The sequence below is a fragment of the Somniosus microcephalus genome, chromosome 24 (genome assembly GCF_052327205.1).
Source record: "Somniosus microcephalus isolate GS21.2 chromosome 24, FLI_Smic_1.0, whole genome shotgun sequence".
Taxonomy (NCBI): Eukaryota; Metazoa; Chordata; class Chondrichthyes; order Squaliformes; family Somniosidae; genus Somniosus; species Somniosus microcephalus.
The window spans coordinates 266,197-287,803 of NC_141010.1; the positions used below are offsets into that span (position 1 = coordinate 266,197).

General features: G+C 48.1%; 1 protein-coding gene across 2 annotated transcripts in view; it reads right to left on the minus strand.

Annotated features, from left to right (window-relative positions):
* The window catches only part of LOC147100932 (uncharacterized), a 94,167-nt gene extending 73,750 nt beyond the window's left edge, over positions 1-20,417 (minus strand). Inside the window, exons 1-2 of one of the 2 annotated variants that reach the window (XM_085966028.1) lie at positions 20,280-20,417; positions 9,466-9,550 (exon numbers count right to left, since the gene is read on the minus strand). The gene's annotated coding sequence lies outside the window, so the exon portion shown is untranslated. Of the gene's footprint in view, positions 1-9,465; positions 9,551-19,682; positions 20,228-20,279 lie in introns of those variants that run through there. The other variant, XM_085966029.1, reaches the window with a different exon arrangement.
* Between the last annotated feature and the right edge of the window lie 1,190 nt (positions 20,418-21,607).

The window sequence follows — 21,607 nt, forward strand, 5'->3', positions numbered from 1 at the left end:
AGTTATTCGGTTGATATAAACTCAACAGACCCTTGGTTTCCTAGTCTGGGAGTAAGGTTGCTACCCATTCAATCGTTGGCTGCGCACCTTGCATTTTTCAGCCGCTGTCTACCATTTTATTGTTAAATGTAAAACCGGGGCAACAAATGGCTGCTTGTGTTTTGAAAAAAAGCGAACGGGAAATGAAAGAAGAGACTTGCATTTCTATAGCGCCTTTCGTGACCTCAGAATGTCCCAAAGCGCTTTACAGCCAATGAAGTACTTTTGACGTGTAGTCACTGTTGTAATGTAGCGAAACGCAGCAGCCAATTTGCGCACAGCAATAGGGTTACCAATCCTCCCAGAATTACTGGAGTGGGACTTGAACGCACAGCCTTCTGACTCAGAGGCAAGGGTGCAGCCCACTGAGCCATGGCTGGCGCTACTCCAACAGAAGGTCCAAACAGCATGATAGCAACATCACCCAATCCCACATCGCAGCTACCGCATTCTCCCAAACCTCCATAAATGCACTGTTTGAATCTGCAACACTTGCTTCCTCATTCTCTGATGGAATGGTGCGGATGTTGTGTTACTGTCGCTTGGTTAAGTTTCAACCTCAAAAATTTCCCAAACTGCAACCAGTGGATGACAATATTGTCACATGCGCAATTCATTCCTTGACTGCGCCTCCTTACAGTCACCAACTAGTTTCCCTCCCCTTCCCCCATTATTGACCAGCACGACAGGAGAGAGCTGAGAAACCACTGAAAAGGCCCAACAGCATATTGGGTTCCTCAGAGCAAATAAGGAAGGGAACTGGAAGGACAGCAACATCACCAGGGCACAGTCGAACACCAATTGAGATTTTATAATATTTGTTTATAAGCAAAAGTGCAAAATTAAGTGACTAGGCCCAAAGTACACAAAATCATGTACAACCTCAAACCTAGCCTTTCTTTAGAGTTTGGTGAGGAACGGTAGGGGTGTTAGAGTGAGAAAGGGAGGGAGGGAGGGAGAGAAAGGGAGGGAGAGAAAGGGAGGGAGGGGGAGAGAGAGAGGGGAGGGAGAGAGAGAGGGGAGGGAGGGAGGGAGGGAGAGAGAAAGGGAGGGAGGGAGGGAGGGAGAGAAAGGGAGGGAGGGAGAGAGAGAGGGGAGGGAGAGAGGAGGGGGGGGAGGAGAGAGAGAGAGAGAGAGAGAGAGAGAGAGAGAGAGAGAGAGAGAGAAGAGAAAGAAAAAGAGAGAAAAAGGAGAGAGAGAGAGAGAGAGAGAGAGAGAGAGTGAAAGTGAGAGAGAGAGAGAGAGAGAGAGAGAGAGAGAACGAGAAAGGAGCGAGAGAGAGGGAGAAAGGAAAAAAAGATAGAAAGGGGAAAACAAGTGAGCACAACATGAAATAACATGAGAAAGTTGACAAAATAAACACAAATTAACTCCACAGCCAAGTACCACTCCCTACCTACAACTTCACCCGTATCTTGACAAAAGGTGGTAGGTAACCTGCCTGGGACTGTAATGAAACACCAGAGAGCGCCATCCCAGGCAGTCCTTCATTTTAACAGTTAGCATCACCAAGTCTAAATCCTATCAGAGATAAAGAACAAGCACTGATTTGATGATCAAGTCACACACAATCAGTGAGGAACTGGATATCAGGAATTATGGAAGGTAGTTTCGGTTTGGGGAATGGACGGGAAGGGGAAAGGTGATGCCAAGGAGACATCTACGTCAATCACGTACCCTTGTTGTGCATGTCAGAAGCCAGCCATGAAGAGCTTTGCAAAGTGATACATGTTCCACCTCCATATCTCTCTAAATCATATCCCCTTACGGCCTTCTTTCCTGGAAGACTGTGGCCCATGCCAGTATGGGGTTACACACAACAGTCACCCTCCAGTGCCTCGCTGGGGAAAGCGAGGGTCAGGACACTGTCTGACCATGGAGAATGCAAGAGTCAAACCTAATCCTATGCTCAATCAGTAGGCTTGCCAACTCTGGTTGGACATATTCCTGGAGGTTCCATCACATGACCACCCACCTCCAATCACCTCCCCCAGTCAAGCAGCCTTTTCTCGCAACCGCGCGCCCCCACCCCCCTCCAGTATTTTCATAACCAATAAACAAGTGCTCAAATGTTAAAAAATGATTTTTTTTTTTTTTAAATCCCACGATGATATTTTTTGCCCCTGGCTTGTTCACAGCAGTGTCCAGGGGATTAATCGTTAATTCCTGGAGGCTCCAGGCCAACCTTGGAGGGTTGGTAACCCCATTAACCAGTGAGCAAGCAAGCACACACCCACCCCCCAAACGACTAACATGGTTTTCTGGCTGCTGAGGAGAACCAATTCTGTTTGTTTTCCCCCATCCCCCAATTCCTCAGCCTAGACACACAAGCCATTGCAGGTAACTCGGTACAGATCAAGGACCATATCACAGACTACCCTGCTCTGCGGCATTCCAAACTGTGCCCTGTACTTATAACCGACAACGGCATTCTGAAATATTTGTCATCTCTCTAATATTTCTGCCCATGTCTTGACTATGAAAGGGTCAGAGATATTTGCCGATACCATAGCAATGCATCAGGGTCAGCCAGTGGCTCAGTGGGTAGCACCCGCGCCTCAGTCAGAAGGTTGTAGGTTCAAGTCCCACTCCAGAGACTGGAGCACAAAAATCCAGGCCGACACTCCCAGTGCAGTGCTGAGGGAGTGCTGCACTGTCGGGGTTGCCGTCTTTCGGATGAGACGTTAAACCTGCTCTCTCAGGTGGACGTAAAAGATCCCATGGCCACTATTTCGAAGAAGGGCAGGGGAACTATTCCCGGTGTCCTGGGGGCAATATTTATCAACATCACTAAAAACAGATTATCTGGTCATTATCACATTGCTGTTTGTAGGAGCTTGCTGTGCGCAAATGGCCTGCCACCTTTCCCACATCACAACAGTGACTATACGTCAAAAAGCACTTCATTGGCTGTAAAGCGCTTTGGGACGTTCAGAGGTCACAAAAGGCAAGTCTTTCTTCTTTCAAAGCAAGAGAGCGCAGCCCCAACCCCACTCAGAACATGAAGAGCGCTGTAGACGACTCGCAAGACTGAATAAATGTCACGAGGAGGAAGCCGACAAGACCTCATCTGAAGCAGAAGTTTCTAAGTGAGCATTACAATATTTTTAGGAGTGTGAAAGACGCACAAGTTTAAAAAAGAAACTGTGGCTTTTTGCACTAATATAAATGTTCTGTGCAGGCAGCAGTCGCTCACCCTCGTCTTGCATGCCTGGACAGGCTACCAGAGGAAGCCAGTCAATCTGATAAACAACCCTCATCGCACCTCGATGCATCTTCCTCTTTCCTCACCCAACCCCCACCCACACGATAATCTCCACTAATTAAAAAAAAGTTAGACCACACTTTTGAGAACTGTGCACATTTCTGGTCTCCACATTACAAAAAAGGGTATAGAAGCACTGGAGAAGGTGCAAAAAAGAGATTCAGAAGGATGGTGCCAGAACTGAGGGGATGCATCGATCAGGAAAGGCCGAGAAAGTTGGGGCTCTTTTCTTTAAAAAAAAGAGAAGGCTGAGGGGTGACCTGATCGAGGTCTAAGATTCTGAAAGGGTTTGATGGGTAGACGTAGAAAAGATGTTTCCAATTGTGGGGAGTCCAAAATTAGAGGTCATAAATATAAGATAGTCAACAATTAGTCCAACGGGGAATTCAGGGGAAATGTCTTTACCCAGAGAGTGGTTAGAATGTAGAACTTGCTACCACACGGAGTAGTTGTGGCAAATAGCATAGCATTTAAGCACGCGGGAGAAAGGAATAGAAGGAAATAACAGAAAATGCTGGAAAAACTCAGCAGGCCAGGCAACATCCGTGGAGAGAGAAATAGAGTCAACGTTTCGGTTCGAAACCCTTCATCAGGACTGAAAAAACACAGGAAATGAAACCGATTAAAAGGCCAGTTTGGGGGCTGGGAAATGGGGATGAGAGAACAAGAGAGAAGTGAAGAGACATTAAGGAGGTATTCAAGACGAGACGAGATGGTGATAGGACTAGTGGAGAGACAAAAGACGGCTCTAGATTAGGTGTGAAATGCACTGGCAGAATGAGAGACAGCTGCCATGTGGGAGAGAGAAAAAGGGGGAAGGGCACAAAAGAGGTGTGGATAAAAAATATATAAAAATGTAATAGGGGCCGAGGTTATGATCTGAAATTATTGAACTCGATATTGAGTCCAAAAGGCTGTAAAGTGCATAATCGGAAGATGAGGTGCTGTTCCTCAAGCTTACGCTGGGTTTCTGTGGAACAATGCAAGAGCCCGAGTACGGTGAGGTCCGAGTGGGAATGGAGCAGTGAATTAAGCTCGGGGTCACCCTTACGGACTGAACGGAGGTGTTCCGCAAAGCGGTCACCCAATCTGCGTTTGGTCTCCCCAATATAGAGGAGACCACATCGTGAGCAGCGAATACAGTATACTAGATTGCAAGAAGTACAAGTAAATCGCTGTTTCGCCTGGAAGGGGTGTTTGGGGCCCTGGACAATGGGAAGGGGGGGGGTATAGGGGCAGGTGTTACATCTCCTGCGCTTGCATGGGAAGGTGCCAGGCGAAGGGTGATAGAGGAATGGACTAGGGTGTCTTGGAGGAAGATAGAAGGATATGTTGATAGGGTTAGATGAAATGGGGGGGGGGGGGGGGGGTGCTCATGTGGAGCATAAACGCCAGCATAGACCAGTTGGGCAGAATGGCCTGTTTGTGCCGTAGGCTCTATGTAAGTTTCATACTGTGAGTGCCAGTTTGGACTCAGTTGCCTCTGGGTCAGAGGTTTGTGGGTTCAAGTTACACGCCAGTACTTCAGCATGCAATTTGCATGCACACTACCATAGCAGCGATGGATTGGTGCGTTCCAACGTGCCTGATGCTCTGTCTGCTTCTTCAGGTGGATCTTGAAACACCAAAAGAGGAAGATGGCAAATATAGTACTAGTAGGAAGAGCATAGGGATATCTGCCAGCCAACTTGGAAAGACCATTGCTGGCCAATGAAGGAAGGTTGAAGAGTCAGCTCTCTCGCTGCTACCAAAATAAATGCCAGTTGATGCTACAAAAGGTGGCTGTTTATGTTGCTCAGAACCCATGGCCCCCCAGAGGGACTATGCAAAAGCAAATCAAGATGATGTCAGATGCTCCGAAGGTAGCAGAACCAGCATTGAAACTGGAGCTGTTGGCAGAGAGAGAGAGAGAGAGAGAGAGAGAGAGAGAGAGAGAGAGAGAGAGAGAGAGAGAGAGAGGGAGAGAGAGAGAGCAAACTGAGTGAAGAGATCAGGAAAGCCCTTTGGTTCAAACTGTTTTATGCTCAGATGGCTACCATACAGCAATAAGGACATTGAGATTTGCAGGGTGTGGGGGGGCGGGGGTGGGGAGATAAGAAAGTCATGGATCCATCCCTGCTATCCATTGACACACGCTGGAAAAAAAGGACTTGCATTTATATAGCGCCTTTCACGACCTCAGGATGTCCCAGAAGCACTTTACAGCCAATTAGGTACTTTTTGAAGTGGAGTTACTGTAGGAAAACTCAGCAGCCGATTTGTGCACAGCAAGCTCCCACAAACAGCAATGTGATAATGACCAGATAATCTGTTGTAGTGACGTTGATGGAGGGATAAATATTGGCCCCAGGACACCAGGGGAAGAACTCCCCTGCTCTTCTTCAAAATAGTGGCCATGAGATCTTTTACGTCCACCTGAGAGAGCAGACGGGGCCTCGGTTTAACGTCTCATCCGAAAGACTCCCTCAGCACTGCACTGGGAGTGTCAGCCTAGATTTATGTGCTCGAGTCTCTGGAGTGGGACTCGAACCCACAACCTTCTGACTCAGAGGCGAGGGTGCTGCCCACTGAGCCACGGCTGACACTTGTGTATAGACAGGATCGTATTTGATTGTGGTTCACCTCGTGGTCAAATAGCTGGATTGAGCATACGGTGCATGTGGGCCCTCAGCAAGGAGTCACTGTCCTCAGGGTTGAAGGAAAGAAAACGAATTTTTTTTTTCAACAAAATTGTGCTCTGAAAGCTCAATTTTGCTGTAAATACAAAGAATATTCTGTGACTTAAAAAAGATGCTCCACTCGAAGAGCTGGCACGTACAAAATCCACAAATAGCCAAGGTCATATGCCTCGAGCTCAAGGCATCAGTGAGCTGCATCACCACTGCCATCATCCAACCCTGACTCAGGCTGCAGAATCATCTCTGCTAATTTAGAATCAATGAGCCAGACACCACTCAGCAAATGCAAAGGAGATCGGCTGCAAACCACCCTTTGAACGAGAGATCGAACCGAGATTCCCCGTCTGCCCTGTTAATCGGTCAGAGGAAAAAAAGCTCCCCACGCCAGCAATTGCAAAGAATTGATCGAGAGGGGAAGATGGTAATTTTTCCCCAGTACCCTATTTGATATTCATTCCCAGTCCAAGAAATCTTTGCAGTGCTTGGTCACCCCAGGGTCCCAATGCCCTGCGGTATATGCCCACTGCTTTACCCAAAGACACCGCTCCCCTTGCTAGAATGACATTCTCGGGAACCAATGCCAAATAGCTCGGTACTAAGGCAAGTGTTACGTGCGTAGCCCACTTAGTTCTAGGCCGCGATTCAACATCAAATCCAGTTGTGCTGTTGGTAAGTAACCAGAAGCAGCAGTCTGCTATATTTCATCATTGTACACTTATCAATTCACTGAAATTCATCAATAAGCAGACTGACTAGAAGGCACTACACAGAGCAGCAGGTTTGCATCGATTGCACCACTTATTGATTCAATTATAGAGCTTCCCCACCCATTGGGTTAACAGGCCAAATGAAGTGTGAAATGTTCCATCAGTCCAGTTAACTGCTCAACTGTAAAAAAATACTTTTGGGGGTGACTGTTAAAGCAGAGAAACAGTAGAAAGACTCTTGAAGATTTGGGAGCAAATAATATTTTAAAAAGTCACGTATGTGAACTAGCGCTTCAATGGAGCATTCCATCGAGGGACAAGAAGTTGTTGTACAGGAAACTTCGCGATATCCGGCACCGACGGGACCGAGCTGCTGCCGTTCTATCAAAACTTCCGGATAGACCAGCGCTAATGTTGAAGGATACGGAGGTTTTCATCTCCGTATCTGACAACAAACACTGTTGCTTAGCAACAGTTTGTAAACACTCGGCCCGTACCTTGGAAGCGTCTCTGAAGCTGTTGCTAAGCTACAGAGATGCTTTCCAGAGCCTGGCTGTTAAAAAAAAAAATGCTAGGTGAAGAAAAAAAACCTAACCAAAATGGCTGCTGATTTCTGCCGTTAGATCGAAGTTTCCGGACATACAACCTCCGGATAAACCAAAGTTTCCTGTATTTATATAGCGCCTTTAATGGAGTAAAACGTCCCAGGGACAGCCATGCCTTGTTACTAAAAGAAGGCATTCTTGGCGGTTCACTCAATGAGCCTGGTTTGCGTTCAGTAGCAGAGCTGTCCAACCGCACTCTTGGGAAGCCACGCACTCTCTTTTTGGTGTAGAATTGCCACCCGTTTTTTCCGCAGCTCGTTCTGAAGGCACTTGTACATCGAAGAGCGCCACTTTTGGAGTCGGCTGCGCGATCGGGCCTTGGCGCGGGCCCGCCTTTTCTCCCAGCGGCTTCTCGATTCATCGTCTGCGCGTCTGCTCTGCACAACCACGTGGAACCCAACGCCTCGGCGGGAGCGGCACCGAAGACGGCCAGTTGAAGCGGAGAGGCTGGAACGCGGTCACTGTGCTGCGCACACCGGGCCAAGGAGAAAGAAAACAGCACAGTGCGCGCCGAGAACCCAAGCTGCTCAGTGGGCAGCCCTTTCTCCTCCGAGGCAGAAGGTCGTGGGTTCGAGTCTCACTCTAGAGATTTGAGTGCAAAATCCAGGCCAACACTCCCAGTGCAGTACTGAGGGAGTGCTGCACTGTCAGAGGTGCCGTCTTTCGGATGTGAAGTTAATCGAGGCCCCCTCTGCCTTCTCAGATTGACGTAAAAGATACCGCAGCACTATTTCGAAGAGGAGCAGGGAAGCGTTACATTGCCCTGGCCAATATTTATCCCTCAACCAACACCTAAAAAAACAGATTATCTGGTCATTATCACGTTGCTGTTTGTGGGACCTTGCTGTGCGCAAATTGGCTGTCGTATTTCCTACATTGCAACACTTCAAAAGTACTTCAAAGTGCTTTGGGACGTCCTGAAGTCATGAAAGGCACCACATAAAAGCAAGTTAATTTCTTCCTTTCTTTATCAGCAGCAAGGCAAAAAGCACCTTCAGAGAGTAACCAGAGTTCCATTTGTTTAAACAGGTTTGCTGCCTGTCTCACTCCCTGACATTCCAAGATCAACAGCTCTGCTCACTGCTCGTTTCCACGTGATGGACTTCATTGTATATTCAAACTGGAAGGAACTAACCGAGGTCCTTTAAGAGGTAAACCAGCCACCAATCCTATTCACAAGAACCTCAGGGAAAAGTCAGCGTTTGCTCAGGCTGCCCACGCTGGCTGGATGTGTCCTGGGACGTTTCATCAGACGACCGCCCCACCCCACCCCGCCGCTCCTGTCTTTGGTCACCCGACACATCGCAGAGCCCCGCCTTCTCACACCAACTGTTAAGTGGACAGACTGTTACCCGATGGAGGAAAGAGGTGGAGAGGTTTGGGGAGGGAGTTCCAGAGCTTAGGGCCTTGGCAGCTGAAGGCACGGCCACCAATGGTGGAGCGATTAAAATCGGGGATGCACAAGAGCTCAGAGTTAGAGGAGCGCAGATACTTCGGAGGGTTGTGGGGTTGGAGAAGGTTACAGAGATAGGATGGGGCAAGGCCACGGAGGGATCTGAACATAAGGATGAGAATAACCACTACCCTGGTGTGCCGTGCCATGACATCATTATGGATTCCCATTTCAATCTAATGTGTCCCCAATCGCTCAGCAGCTCAGACAGATGTGCCAGTCCCCACTGGTCCTCCACGACCCGCCCGCCCACCAACATCTCCCCTCCACCCTTGAAGCTCTGACTGTCAGGTGTGTTACTCTGCCAGAGCGTGAGGTCAGGATTGGTGGTGCCTCCCTAGACCGGCAGAGGAAATCTGTTAGAGGGGGCAACCAGTACCTGTGTAATCAAACCCCAGCCTGCAGGAGAGCAATGGAGAAAAATGATTCAACAAACACCGCAATGGTGGATGCAGTGTTCCCTCTAAGCTGCGCGCGTGCGTGACCGCACAGTAATCTGCAAGGTACCTCACAGGTCACTCGAGCTCTTCCATTGGATTTCCGATTGACCAAACGCCCCCACACCTCACACCACCGCCACCCCGCCACCCACCAAAGTGCTTGACAAGAACCAGCTTCCTTCAACAGCCTGCTGGGAACCGGCTGCCCAGTGACAAGAGGACAGCAAACGATTCCACGCCCTGCGGGTGCTTTCAGCCGAGATGGTAGAGTTACTTACTTGACTCTGCAACTTGCTCTGTTTTTTCAGGCGCAGGTTTTCCGGGGTGTCTGCCACAGCGGTGAACGACGATTTGGGGTAGTGCCTGGGAAAATCAACACAAAAAAAACACACCAGTCAGTTTCCACGGTTACACACTTATTCCCTCAAGAATTAACCTCATTAACAAGACAAGCGACGGAACCGGTGAAATTTGGCAAATGAGTGACGTGTTCTTCCACTCGGGTAGACGGAAATGCGACGCCAGGAATGATGCCGCTATATAAATGAACAATACCTCAGCCAGACATTGCAATCTACGCCAATTACAAGAGAGCTGGAAAGCTCCAATATGACTCAGGGCAAGAAACGGCCATTTGGCCCATTTCAAACATGTGAATTAGGAGCAGGAGTCGGCCACTCGGCCCCTCGAGCCTGCTCCGCCATTCAATAAGATCATGGCTGATCTGATTACTCCACATTCCCGCCTACCCCCGATAACCTTTCACCCCCTCATCTCATCTGGACTTAATGTACGATGGTTCTGTTTTAGACTCGCTCGGCTTCTCCTCAATCACTCCAATTACACATTGAGCCCCACTTTTAAAAAGGAAAAATAAATTCCCCTCCCCGTGACTCGTCAAGGTGAACAGACTCTCAACAGGCAACCTCCCAGGACCCAAAGAACGCCTTCAGGTGTTTGGTATCATTATTTGGTAACGTCTGGAGACTTTCCTGTAAGTACAGACATTAACACAATGCTACACATTCACACAGACAGCGCAGATATTTACAGGGAACGTTTTTCAGCTGTGGCTCAGCGATTAGCGCTCTCGCCTCAGTCAGAATGGTTGTGGGTTCGAGCCCCACTCCAGAGACTTGAGCACAAAATCTAGCCTGACCCTCCAGCGCAGTGCTGAGGGAGTGCTGCACTGTTGGAGGTGCCGTCTTTCAGATGAGATGTTAAATCGAGGCCCCGTCTGCTCTCTCGGGTGGACATGAACGATCCCATGGCACTATTTTGAAGAGGAGCAGGAGAATTTTCCCCAGTATCCTGGCCAACATTCAACCCTCAATCAACATCAGATAATTTTTTTTTCCGTGATCATTATCCCATTACTGATTGTGGGAGCTTGCTGTGCACAGATTAGCTGCCGCATTTCCTTCATTACAACAGTGACTACACTTCAAAAGTACTTCATTGGCTGTGAAGCGCTTTGGGACTTCCGGAGATTGTGAACGGTGCTATAGAAATGCAAGTTCTTTTTATAAATAGAAATAGGGATCCACACACGAGCATGGACACGCACCAACACTGCTTTCCATCAAACCAGGCCATAAATATCCTGCCTCAAAGAATGGCATACCACTGGGTTCTCAAATTGAGGTTCCCGGACCCCAGATGGTCAGCAGTCGGATTTATGCTCATCCGTCTCTCCAATTCTGTTTTTGTAAATTTATCAGGAACAGGAGGAGGCCATTCCGCCCCTCGAGCCTGTTCCGCCATTCAATCAGAATATGCCTGATCTGTATCTTAACTCCATCTACCCGCCCTGGCTCTGCAGCCCTCAATACCCTTTGCCTAACAAAAATGTAATCGATCTCAGTTTTGAAATTTTCAATTGACCCCCAACAGCCTCAACAGCTTTTTGGAGGAAGAGTTTTCCAGATTTCCACTCCCCTTTGTGTGAAGAAGTGCTTCCTGATATCACTCCTGAATAGTCTGGCTCTAATTTTAAGCTTATGCCACCTTGTTCTGGACTCCCCTAATATTAGCATATTATTTCCATTACTGTATGCAAAAATCCTGGGATGAGAGGTTGTGTAGAATGGGCCTATACTCTCTGGAGTTTAGGAGAATGAGAGGTGATCTCATTGAAACATACAAGATTCTGAGGGGGATTGACAGGGTAGATGCCGAGAGGTTGTTCCCCCTGGCTGGAGAATCTAGAACTAGGGGGGGGGCACAGTCTCAGGATAAGGGGTCGGCCATTTAAGACTGGGATAAGGAGGAATTTCTTCACTCAGAGGGTTGTGAATCTTTGGAATTCTCTGCCCCAGGGGGCTGCGGATGCCGAGTCCTTGCGTATATTCAAGGCGGAGATCGATAGATTTTTGGACTCTAGGACAATCGAGGGATATGGGGATCGGGCGGGAAAGTGGAGTTGAGGTCGATGATCAGCCATGATCTCATTGAATGGCGGAGCAGCCTCGAGGGGCCGAATGGCCGACTCCTGGCTCCTATTTCTTATGTTCTTAAAACATTTTTGCACAGTTTTCCATTGGGCAACTAAGTACCTAATGGCTGGGGGTCCCCAATAGTACATCCATGTTTGGAGGGGAATCCACGGCATTAAAAAGTTTGAAAACAACTGGTCCAGGGTGAAGGGCCGAAGGTTCTCCGAGAAAGCGTTTGGTTTTCTAATACAAACTTTTCGTTGGTTAGTGCCAAAGGGAACAGAACTAAAACTGGTGCAGAGTCACCAGATCTTTGCCATTTGACGACAGTCATCTTAACACTCAAAATATTCCAGGAATAGGAGAGGCCCAAAAAAATAAATTCACAGAAAAAAAAATAGAAGTTCCCCATCCCCCCAAAATAATCTCAGCAAAAACATACGTCTTGTGGTTTTCTCAGGATAAGGGGTTAGCCATTTAGGACTGAGATGAGGAGGAATTTCTTCACCCAGAGTGGTGAACCTGTGGAATTCTCTACCACACAAGGCAGTTGAGGCCAATTCATTAAATATATTCAAGAAGGAGTTGTATATACTTCTTAAGGCTAAAGGGATATGGGGAGAAAGCAGGGACATTATTTCCAGTACTGTATACAAAAATCCTGGGATGAGGGGGCTGTCCTATGAGGAGAGATTGAGTAGATTGGGCCGATACTCTCTGGAGTTTAGAAGAATGAGAGGTGATCCCATTGAAACATACAAGATTCTGAGGGGGATTGACAGGGTAGATGCCGAGAGGTTGCTCCCCCTGGCTGGAGTGTCTAGAACTAGGGGGGCATAGTCTCAGGATAAGGGGTCGGCCATTTAAGACTGAGATGAGGAGGAATTTCTTCACTCAGATAGGGGTGAACCTGTGGAATTCTGAATTTGGATGATCAGCCATGATCTCATTAAATGGCGGAATAGGCTCGAGGGGCCGAATGGCCTACTCCTGCTCCTATCTTCTATGTTTCTATCTAAGTCAGGAACATTGCCCAACAGTTCTCGACTTTAAAAAAAATGAAATGAATTGTCATTTTATCCGTTTCCCCCCCTCAGTTCAAAAGTGAGTAAAGTTGGAGAAAGCTACATGATGTCAGATTCAGCGTTACCCTTGCCAAGCTTAATCACTGAGCAACTTCGGGACTTGGTGGTGCTTTTAGCTACAGATCAGCCCACCTGGCTCATTGACCGAGCCTGGAGGGGTAGACTGCTCGCCAGGGACTGGGCCTCTTCCCACTCGGATTCAGATAACCCTAAAGCCAATGTTCCAACAGGTATGGCAGCCCCAGCTGAACGAGCAGTGGAAAATTTGACAGTGCTTTGCGCCGATAAACTGTGCAGTCAGCATTCCAGTGAACAATGGAGGAATCCCCAATACTTGTGTCACCCGTGGCTCAGTGGGTGGCACTCTCAGCGCAGAGCCAGAAGGCAGTGGTTCAAGCCCCACTCCAGGGGTTTAAGGCCGACACTCCCCAGGGCAGTGCCGAAATAGGGGCGACACCGTCGGAAGGTGCCATCTTTTGGATGAGACATAAAACCAAGCCCTCTCAGGTGGACGCAAAAGATCCCACGGCACTATTTCGAAGAGAAGCAGGGGAGTTCTCCCCAGTGTCCTGGCCAATACTTATCCCTCAGCCAACACCTAAAAGCATTTTTTTTCTCTCTCCCACATGGCAGCTGTCTCCCATTCTGCCAGCACATTTCACACCTAATCTAGAACTGTCTTTTATCTCCACTAGTCCTATCACCATCTCGTCTGGTTTTGAATACCTCTTAATGTCTCTTCACTTCTCTTTTGTTCTCTCCCAGCCCCCACTAATCCATTTCTGTGCTTCTTCAGTCTTGACAAAGGGTTTTCACCTGAAACGTTGACTCTATTTTCTCTCCATGGATGTTGCCTGGCCTGCTGAGTTTTTCCAGCATTTTGTTGTTTTTGTTTTTTTAAACCTAAAAGCATTACCTGGTCATTGTCACATTGCTGCCTGTGGGAGCTTGCTGTGCGCAGATTGGCAGCCGCGTTTCCTACATTACAGCAGTGAGGTTGTAAAACGTCCTATATGAAAATGCAAGACGGTTCTGTCTTTTAGCTAGGGGTAAGGCTACAGAATTGATCTCCTTTCCATTTTTCCCCCTCCTCCTCTCCCAAGATGCTGACGCATGGGGAGTTACAGTCCCAGGGGCAACACCATCTCCCCAGTATCTCAGCCTATGCCTCTTCTTCATGCGTGAGCCTAGACAGTGCGGATGAGCAGACTGTTCATCCCCAAGGAAATTATAGTGGAACCTGAACCCATCCTCAACGGCATCCGCACGCACCTATTTTCCTGCAGAAATCGCTAGACAGCAAATTAGGACGATTAATTTGGCAGAGGAAACTGATCCGAGTTGGATCCAACCAATGGACAGCAGTCAGTTCATATTCCAATGATGTCATAATTTCCATCATAAATGCCAAAATTAACAAGTGAAAGCATCTTTGAAAGACACTATTGATGGAAAGGTATACATAGATATTTGAAATGAAAAGAAAGACTGCATTTCTATAGCGCCTTTCAGGACATCAGGACGTCCCAAAGCCAATTAAGTATTTTTGAAGTGTAGTCACTGTTGTAATGTAGAAAACATAGCAGCCAATTTGCAGACAGCAAGCTCCCACAAACAGCTTATAAAACAGGTGATAATGACCAGATAATCTGTTTGTGAAATAACAACAGAAAATGCTGGAAATACTCAGCAGGCCAGCCAGCATCCGTGGAGAGAGAAACAGAGTTAACGTTTCAGGTCTGTTTGTGATGTTGGTTAAGAGATAAATATTGGACAGGACACCGGGGATAACTCCCCTGCGCTTCTTCAAAATAGTACCGTGGGATCTTTTACGTCCACCTGAGAGCGCAGACGGGGCCGCGGTTTAACGTCTCCTCCGAAAGACGGCACCTCCGGCAGTGCAGCACTCCCTCAGTACTGCCCTGGAGTGCCAGCCTAGATTTTTGAGCTGAAGTCCCTGGAGTGGGACAGGAAGCCACAACCTTCATGACTCGGAGGCAAGAGAGCGCTACCCACTGAGCCATGGCTGACATTTGAAAGAAAGTTTTTCCAGATATGATACACATTAAGACAAGATCCATCATTTGGGACATTGGCTGAAAGGTATGATTCTGTGAGTATGACTATTTCAGGCTGTTGCTTGACTAGTCTGTGGGACAGCTCTCCCAATTTTGGCACAAGTCCCCAGATGTTAGCGAGGAGGGCTTTGCAGGGTTGACTGGGCTGGGTGTGCCGTTGCCATGTCCGTAGCCGGTGCCGAGGTCGATGCCGGGTGGTCCGCCCGGTTTCATGGTTATTATGTTTTGTAGCGGTTAGTTACAACTGAGTGTCTCGCTAGGCCATTTCAGAGGGCAGTTAAGAGTCAACCACATTGCTGTGGGTCTGGAGTCACATATAGGCCAGACCGGGTAAGGACAGCAGATTTCCTTCCCTAAAGGACGTTAGTGAACCAGATGGGTTATTACGACAATTTGATAGTTTCATGGTTACCATTACTGATGCTAGCTTTTTATTCCAGATTATCTAATTGGGGGGGGGGGGGGGGGGGGTTGGGCATAGATTTGCCAACTCTGATTGGACATATGCCTGGAGGTTTTGTCACAGACCTTCAACCACTTCGCACCCCCTCCCCACTTACGCCATTGGTGCCGCAAAATGTCCATCCCAGCACCGCCTTGCCTTCCCATGCTAGTTGGAAAGTGAACGACTCTTAATTAGCTGATTGCCAATCAGCCAGTCAGTCAAACAGCCCTTTCCTAACCACCCCCCCCGCCCCGCCCCCAAGCTCCAGTAACAAATAAACAAGTGGTCAAAGATTGTTTTTTAATGCTCCTATGATTTTTCCCCTGGGCCTTCACTTTCAGCAGTGTCCTGGAGATTAACCTTCAAGTCCTGGAGACTCCCGGGCAATCCTGGAATGTTGGCCAATATTTACCCTCAATCAGCATAACAAAAGGCAGATTATCTGGCCGTTATCACATTGCTGTTTGTGGGAGCTTGCGGTGCGCAATTGGCTGCCGCGTTTCCCACATTACAACAGTGACTACACTTCAAAAAGCACTTCATTGGCCGTGAAGTGCTTTGCGACGTCCGGTGGTCGCGAAAGGCGCTATAGAAATGCAAGTCTTTCTTTTTTGCTTTTTGCCAACCCTTGGGGAGGGGAGGGGGTGGTGAAAAATTAACCAAAATTCAGAAGCAAATAATGTTTCACTGGTGAACAGACGTGAAGTGAAACCAGCTTTAGCCAGAACTCAGACCTGGGACAGGAAACTCGAAAACTAAAAAAAACTTAGAAGCTTGGTTCAGCAGCCTCGGCCTTTCCCTCGAGTCAGGCTTCAAAGAGCCAGTCTCGGCTTTGTGTTTTGCCACTTCCGTTCTGTGCACTGACAGGTCGCACGCCGCGATATTCAAGGACACAGGTTCAAGTACCGGCAGGGGGGGATGCCGTCTGCGACATGTAGCATGAACAAAACCATCAATAAATAATTAAGTTGCTGCTTCCCTGAAAAGGCCACTGAAACATTCATGAGTTTACAAGTGCCGTGGAAGCACTCGTAAAGGTAAAGCGATACGCTGACAACAAGTGCCACACTAGATCACCATGTGAAATAAAGTCAATCAGCCACCAGGGTTCCTGCCAATGTTCCCTGTAAGCTGCGCTTTGCTCTGCGCGGCCTGTTGCGTGATCCCTTTAAATTTACACTGGAAAGGCCAGTGAGCAGCCTGCGCGGGACCTTCCCCGTTACCGCACGGCCACTTAGAGGGGCCATTGGTCCCTGCTCCTGATTGCAATGCAATGACTCCTGTTGGAGACCCACAGTGCATGTGTGTGGGGACGTTGGATAAATAAGGATCAGGCTCGGCTCCGGGACCTTCCGCAGTTGAATAGCCCGTCGATGCCCTCTAACCTCACGTGAGAAATGACCACCTGGCCAAGGTACCGGGAGGGCAGCCGGCAACACGTGGAGCCATACTCCGGCACAGGCCTGCACCCTCAGGGAAGGGGGGGGGGGGGGGGGGGGGAAGAGAAGTGGGGAGCGGGCAGAAGAGAAAAGAAAAGAAAAGAGCGGGCAGAAAGAAAAAAAAAGAGGGGAAAAGTTGTAGAAATTCTCATTAGCAAGGCCCACTAGTTCCAACTCTGAAAAGAATAAGTGCAACGGGAGGAAGTTAAAAAAAAAGGGGAAGAGGAACAAGGGACCAATACACCGTGCAAACCTAGTGGCAGCACCGGTGTGGAGAGCCGTTTGTGCTTTTTATAAATTCATTCTCAAGATGTGGTTGTCGCTGGGCATTTATTGTCCACCCCTAGTCGGTGCTACAACAGACTGGCTCCTTAAGCCACTTCAGGGGCAGTTAAGAGTCAACTACGTTACGGCCTCTTGCATTGTTCCATGGAAGCTCAACGTAAACTCGAGGAACAGCACCTCATCTTCCAATTAGGCACTTTGCAGCCTTCCGGACCCAACATCGAGTTCAACAATTTCAGATCATAACCTCGGCCCCTATTACATTTTTACTCTTTTTTCCACCCCTTTGTTTTGGGTCTTCCCTTCTCCCCCCCACACCCCCCTTTTCCTTTTTTTTCCCCTCTCTCCCACATGGCAGCTGTCTCTCATCCTGCCAGTACACTTCACACCTAATAGAGTCATAGAGTTATACAGCACAGAAAGAGGCCCTTCGGCCCATCGCGTCCGCGCCGGCCATCAGGCCCGGTCTAATCTAATCCCATTTTCCAGCATTGGTCCGTAGCCTTGTATGCTATGGCATTTCAAGTGCTCACCCAAATGCTTCTTGAATGTTGAGGGTTCCTGCCTCTACCACCCTTTCAGGCAGTGAGTTCCAGACTCCAACCACCCTCTGGGTGAAAAAGTTTTTCCTCAAATCCCCTCTAAACCTCCTGCCCCTTACCTTGAATCTATGCCCCCTGGTTATTGACCCCTCTACGAAGGGAAAAAGTTCCTTTCTATCTACCCTATCTATGCCCCTCATAATTTTGTACACCTCAATCAGGTCCCCCCTCAGCCTTCTCTGCTCCAAGGAAAACAACTCCAGCCTGTCCAGCCTCTCTTCATAGCTGAGGCGCTCCATCCCAGGTAACATCCTGGTGAATCTTCTCTGCACCCTCTCCAAAGCAATCACATCCTTCCTATAGTGTGGCGACCAGAACTGCACACACTATTCCAGCTGTGGCCTAACCAGCGTTTTGTACAGCTCCATCATAACCTCCCTGCTCTTATATTCTATGCCTCGGCTAATGAAGGCAAGTATCCCATATGCCTTTTTAACCACCTTATCCACCGGTTCTGCTGCCTTCAGGGATCTATGTACATGCACATCAAGGTCCTTCTGATCCTCTGTCTTTCCTAGGGTCTTACCATTCATTGTGTATTCCCTTGCCTTGTTAGTCCCTCCAAAATGCATCACCTCACACTTTTCAGGGTTAAATTCCATTTGCCACTGTTCCACCCATCTGACCAACCCATCTATATCATCCTGCAGACTGAGGTTACCCTCCTCGCTATTTACCACCCCACCAATTTTCGTGTCATCTGCGAACTTACTGATCATACCTTTTACATTCACATCCAAATCATTAATGTAGACCACAAACGGCAAGGGACCCAGCAGCAATCCCTGCGGTACCCCACTGGACACAGGCTTCCAGTCACAAAAACAACCTTCGACCATCACCCTCTGCCTTCCGCCACTAAGCCAGTTTTGGATCCAATGTGCCAAGGCACCCTGGATCCCATGGGCTCTTACCTTCTTGACCAGTCTCCTATGCGGGACTTTATCGAAAGCCTTACTGAAATCCATGTATACCACATCCACTGCACTCCCCTCATCCACACACCTAGTCAACCCCTCGAAAAATTCAATCAAATTAGTCAGACATGATCTTCTCTTGACAAAGCCATGCTGACTATCCCTGATTAATCCTTGCCTCTCCAAGTGGAGACTAATTCTGTCCCTCAGAATTTTTTCCAATAATTTCCCTACCACTGATGTTAGGCTCACTGGCCGGTTATTCCCTGGTTTATCCCTACTACCCTTCTTGAATAATGGTACTATGTTAGCTGTCCTCCAATCCTCTGGCACCTCCCCTGTGGCCAGAGAGGTTCTGAAAATTTGTGTGTCAGAGCCCCTGCAATCTCCTCCTTTGCCTTACACAGCAGCCTGGGATACATCTCGTCCGGGCCTGGGGATTTATCCACTTTTAAGCCTGCTAAAACTGCCAGTACCTCCTCCCTCTCGATGCTAATATGTTCAAGTATATCACAGTCCCCCTGCCCGATTTCTATGTCTACATCGTCCTTCTCCATAGTGAACACAGATGCAAAAAATTCATTTAAAACCCCACCTACATCTTCTGGCTCCACACACAGATTGCCACTTTCACAGAATCACACAGAATCACAGAAACCCCACAGTGCAGATAGAGGCCATTTCGGCCCATCGAGCCTGCACCGACACATATCCCACCCGATCCCCGTAACCCCTACACCAACACATATCCCACCCTATCCCCGTAACCCCACGTATTTAATCCCCCTAACACTAAGGGTCAATTTATCATAGCCAATCAACCTAACCCGCACATCTTTGGACTGTGGGAGGAAACCGGAGCACCCGGAGGAAACCCACGCAAACACGGGGAGAATGTGCAAACTCCACACAGTCACCCGAGGCCGGATTCGAACCCGGGTCCCTCCTCTTGCCCTTAATATACTTATAAAACACCTTAGGATTTTCCTTTATTTTGCTCGCCAGTGTTATTTCATGTCCCCTCCTCGCTCTCCTAATTTCTTTTTTAAGTATCCCCCTGCACTTTTTATACTCCTCTAGGGCTTCCTCTGTCCTTTAGTCCTTTGTATCTGCCAAAAGCCCCCCTTTTTTTCCTAATCCATTCTCGTATGTCCCTCAGCCGTCTTTTGTCTCCACTGTCCTATTACCATCTCGTCTGGTTTTGAATACCTCTTAATGACTCTTTTACTTCTTTTGTTCTATCACAGCCCTGCCTTCGATCTATTTCATTTCCTTTCCAGTTTTGAAAAAGGGTTTCGACCTGAAACGTCGACTCTAATTTCTCTCCACAGATGTTGCCTGGCCTGCTGAGTTTTTCCAGCATTTTCTGTTGTTATTTCGGATTTCCAGCATCTGCAGTATTTTGCTATCGTATGTTGGGTTTGGACTGGAGTCAAACACAAGCCAGGCCAAGTAAGGGCAGCAGGTTGCTTTCCCTAAAGAGGACATCGGAGAACCAGTTGGGTTTTTAAAAACGACAATCCCACAGCTTCACGGTCACTTTTACTGACACCAGCTGAATTCAAAATTCCCAAACCGGGATTTCTTTCCCTCTGGATTGCTAGTCCAGTGACATAACCACAATGCTAAAATGCGGTCCTCCAGTCGGAACACTTCAACGATGTGCAGTCCTCTTCTTGTATGGTGCTCTTAATTCATCAACTCAAACACTCCAAGCACTACCCATCACCAGGCGACAGGTCCGTAGCCACCAGTACTTCATGCAGCTCAAAAAAAGAGCTCTCACAAAAAGAAAATACTGCAGACCTGGGTCCAGTGTGGTCGACTAAGATGTTTATCTCATTCGTTAACTCTGTTTCTCTCTCTTCACAGATAACAGGTCAGGCAGTGAGTATTTCCAGCATTTTCAGCTTTCATTTCGAAAGAGCTCTTTCCTGCTCTGATGCCCCTCCTGCACCATCGAATAGCCTGCTGACACTCGCCGCCTAGACCTGATTTCAAAGAACAGCCGTTTGGGGAGAGACGCTGGAAGACAGCTGGTGCTTTTAGAACAACATCACAGTCTAAGGATAAGGGGTAAGCCATTTAGGACTGAGATGGAGCAGGAATTTCTTCACCCAGAGAGTGGTGAACCTGTGGAATTCTCTACCACAGAAGGCAGTAGAGGCCATTTCATTAAATATATTCAAGAAGGAGTTAGATATATTTCTTACGGCTAAAGGGATCAAGGGATATGGGGAGAAGGCAGGGACAGGGTACTGAATTTGGATGATCAGCCATGATCTCATTGAATGGCGGAGCAGGCTCGAGGGGCCGAATGGCCTACTCCTGCTCCTATCTTCTATGTTTCTATGTAAGGAGTCGGCATCTTCCAAGAGAGTAGAGGGGGGGTGGCTGGAGTGTCATTTTTACAAAGAAAGACTGACTTGCATTTATATAGCGCCTTTCACAGCCACCAGACGTCTCAAAGCGCTTTACAGCCAATGAAGCACTTTTTGAAGTGGAGTCGCTGTTGTAATGCGGGAAACACGGCAGCCAATTTGCACACAGCAAGCTCCCAGAAACAGCAATGTGATAATGACCAGATTATCTGATTTTTTTTTTAATGTTGGTTGAGGGACAAATATTGGCCATACAATAAATATTGATAAATACAGAAGCATTCTGGGATAAGTAAAAGAAGCCTAGCCTTGTGTGAGGACGATGGGACTGCTGGTCCCCTCCCCCACAAAAAATATTACCCAAGTGGAAAATTAGAACTACATTACAGTTATCCCTTTCATTCAGGGAGAACAGAGCAGTGTCAAAACGCTGAGCGTGTTTCGGCCATTTCTTGATCTCTCACTACCCTGTTATCTAAGCCTATGTTGCCAAGTGTCAGCTGTGGCTCAGTGGATAGCACTCTCACAGCCGAGTCAGAAGGTTGTGGCTTTATGAGCACATAAAGCTAGGCTGACACTCCAGTGCAGTGCTGAGGGAGTGCTGCACTGTCGGAGGTGCAGTCTTTCAGATGAGACGTTAAACCAGCTCTCTCAGGCGGACGTAAAAGATCCCATGGCCACTATTTTCGATGAAGAGCAGGGGAGTTATCCCCGGTGTCCTGGCCAATATTTATCCCTCAACCAACAGAACAA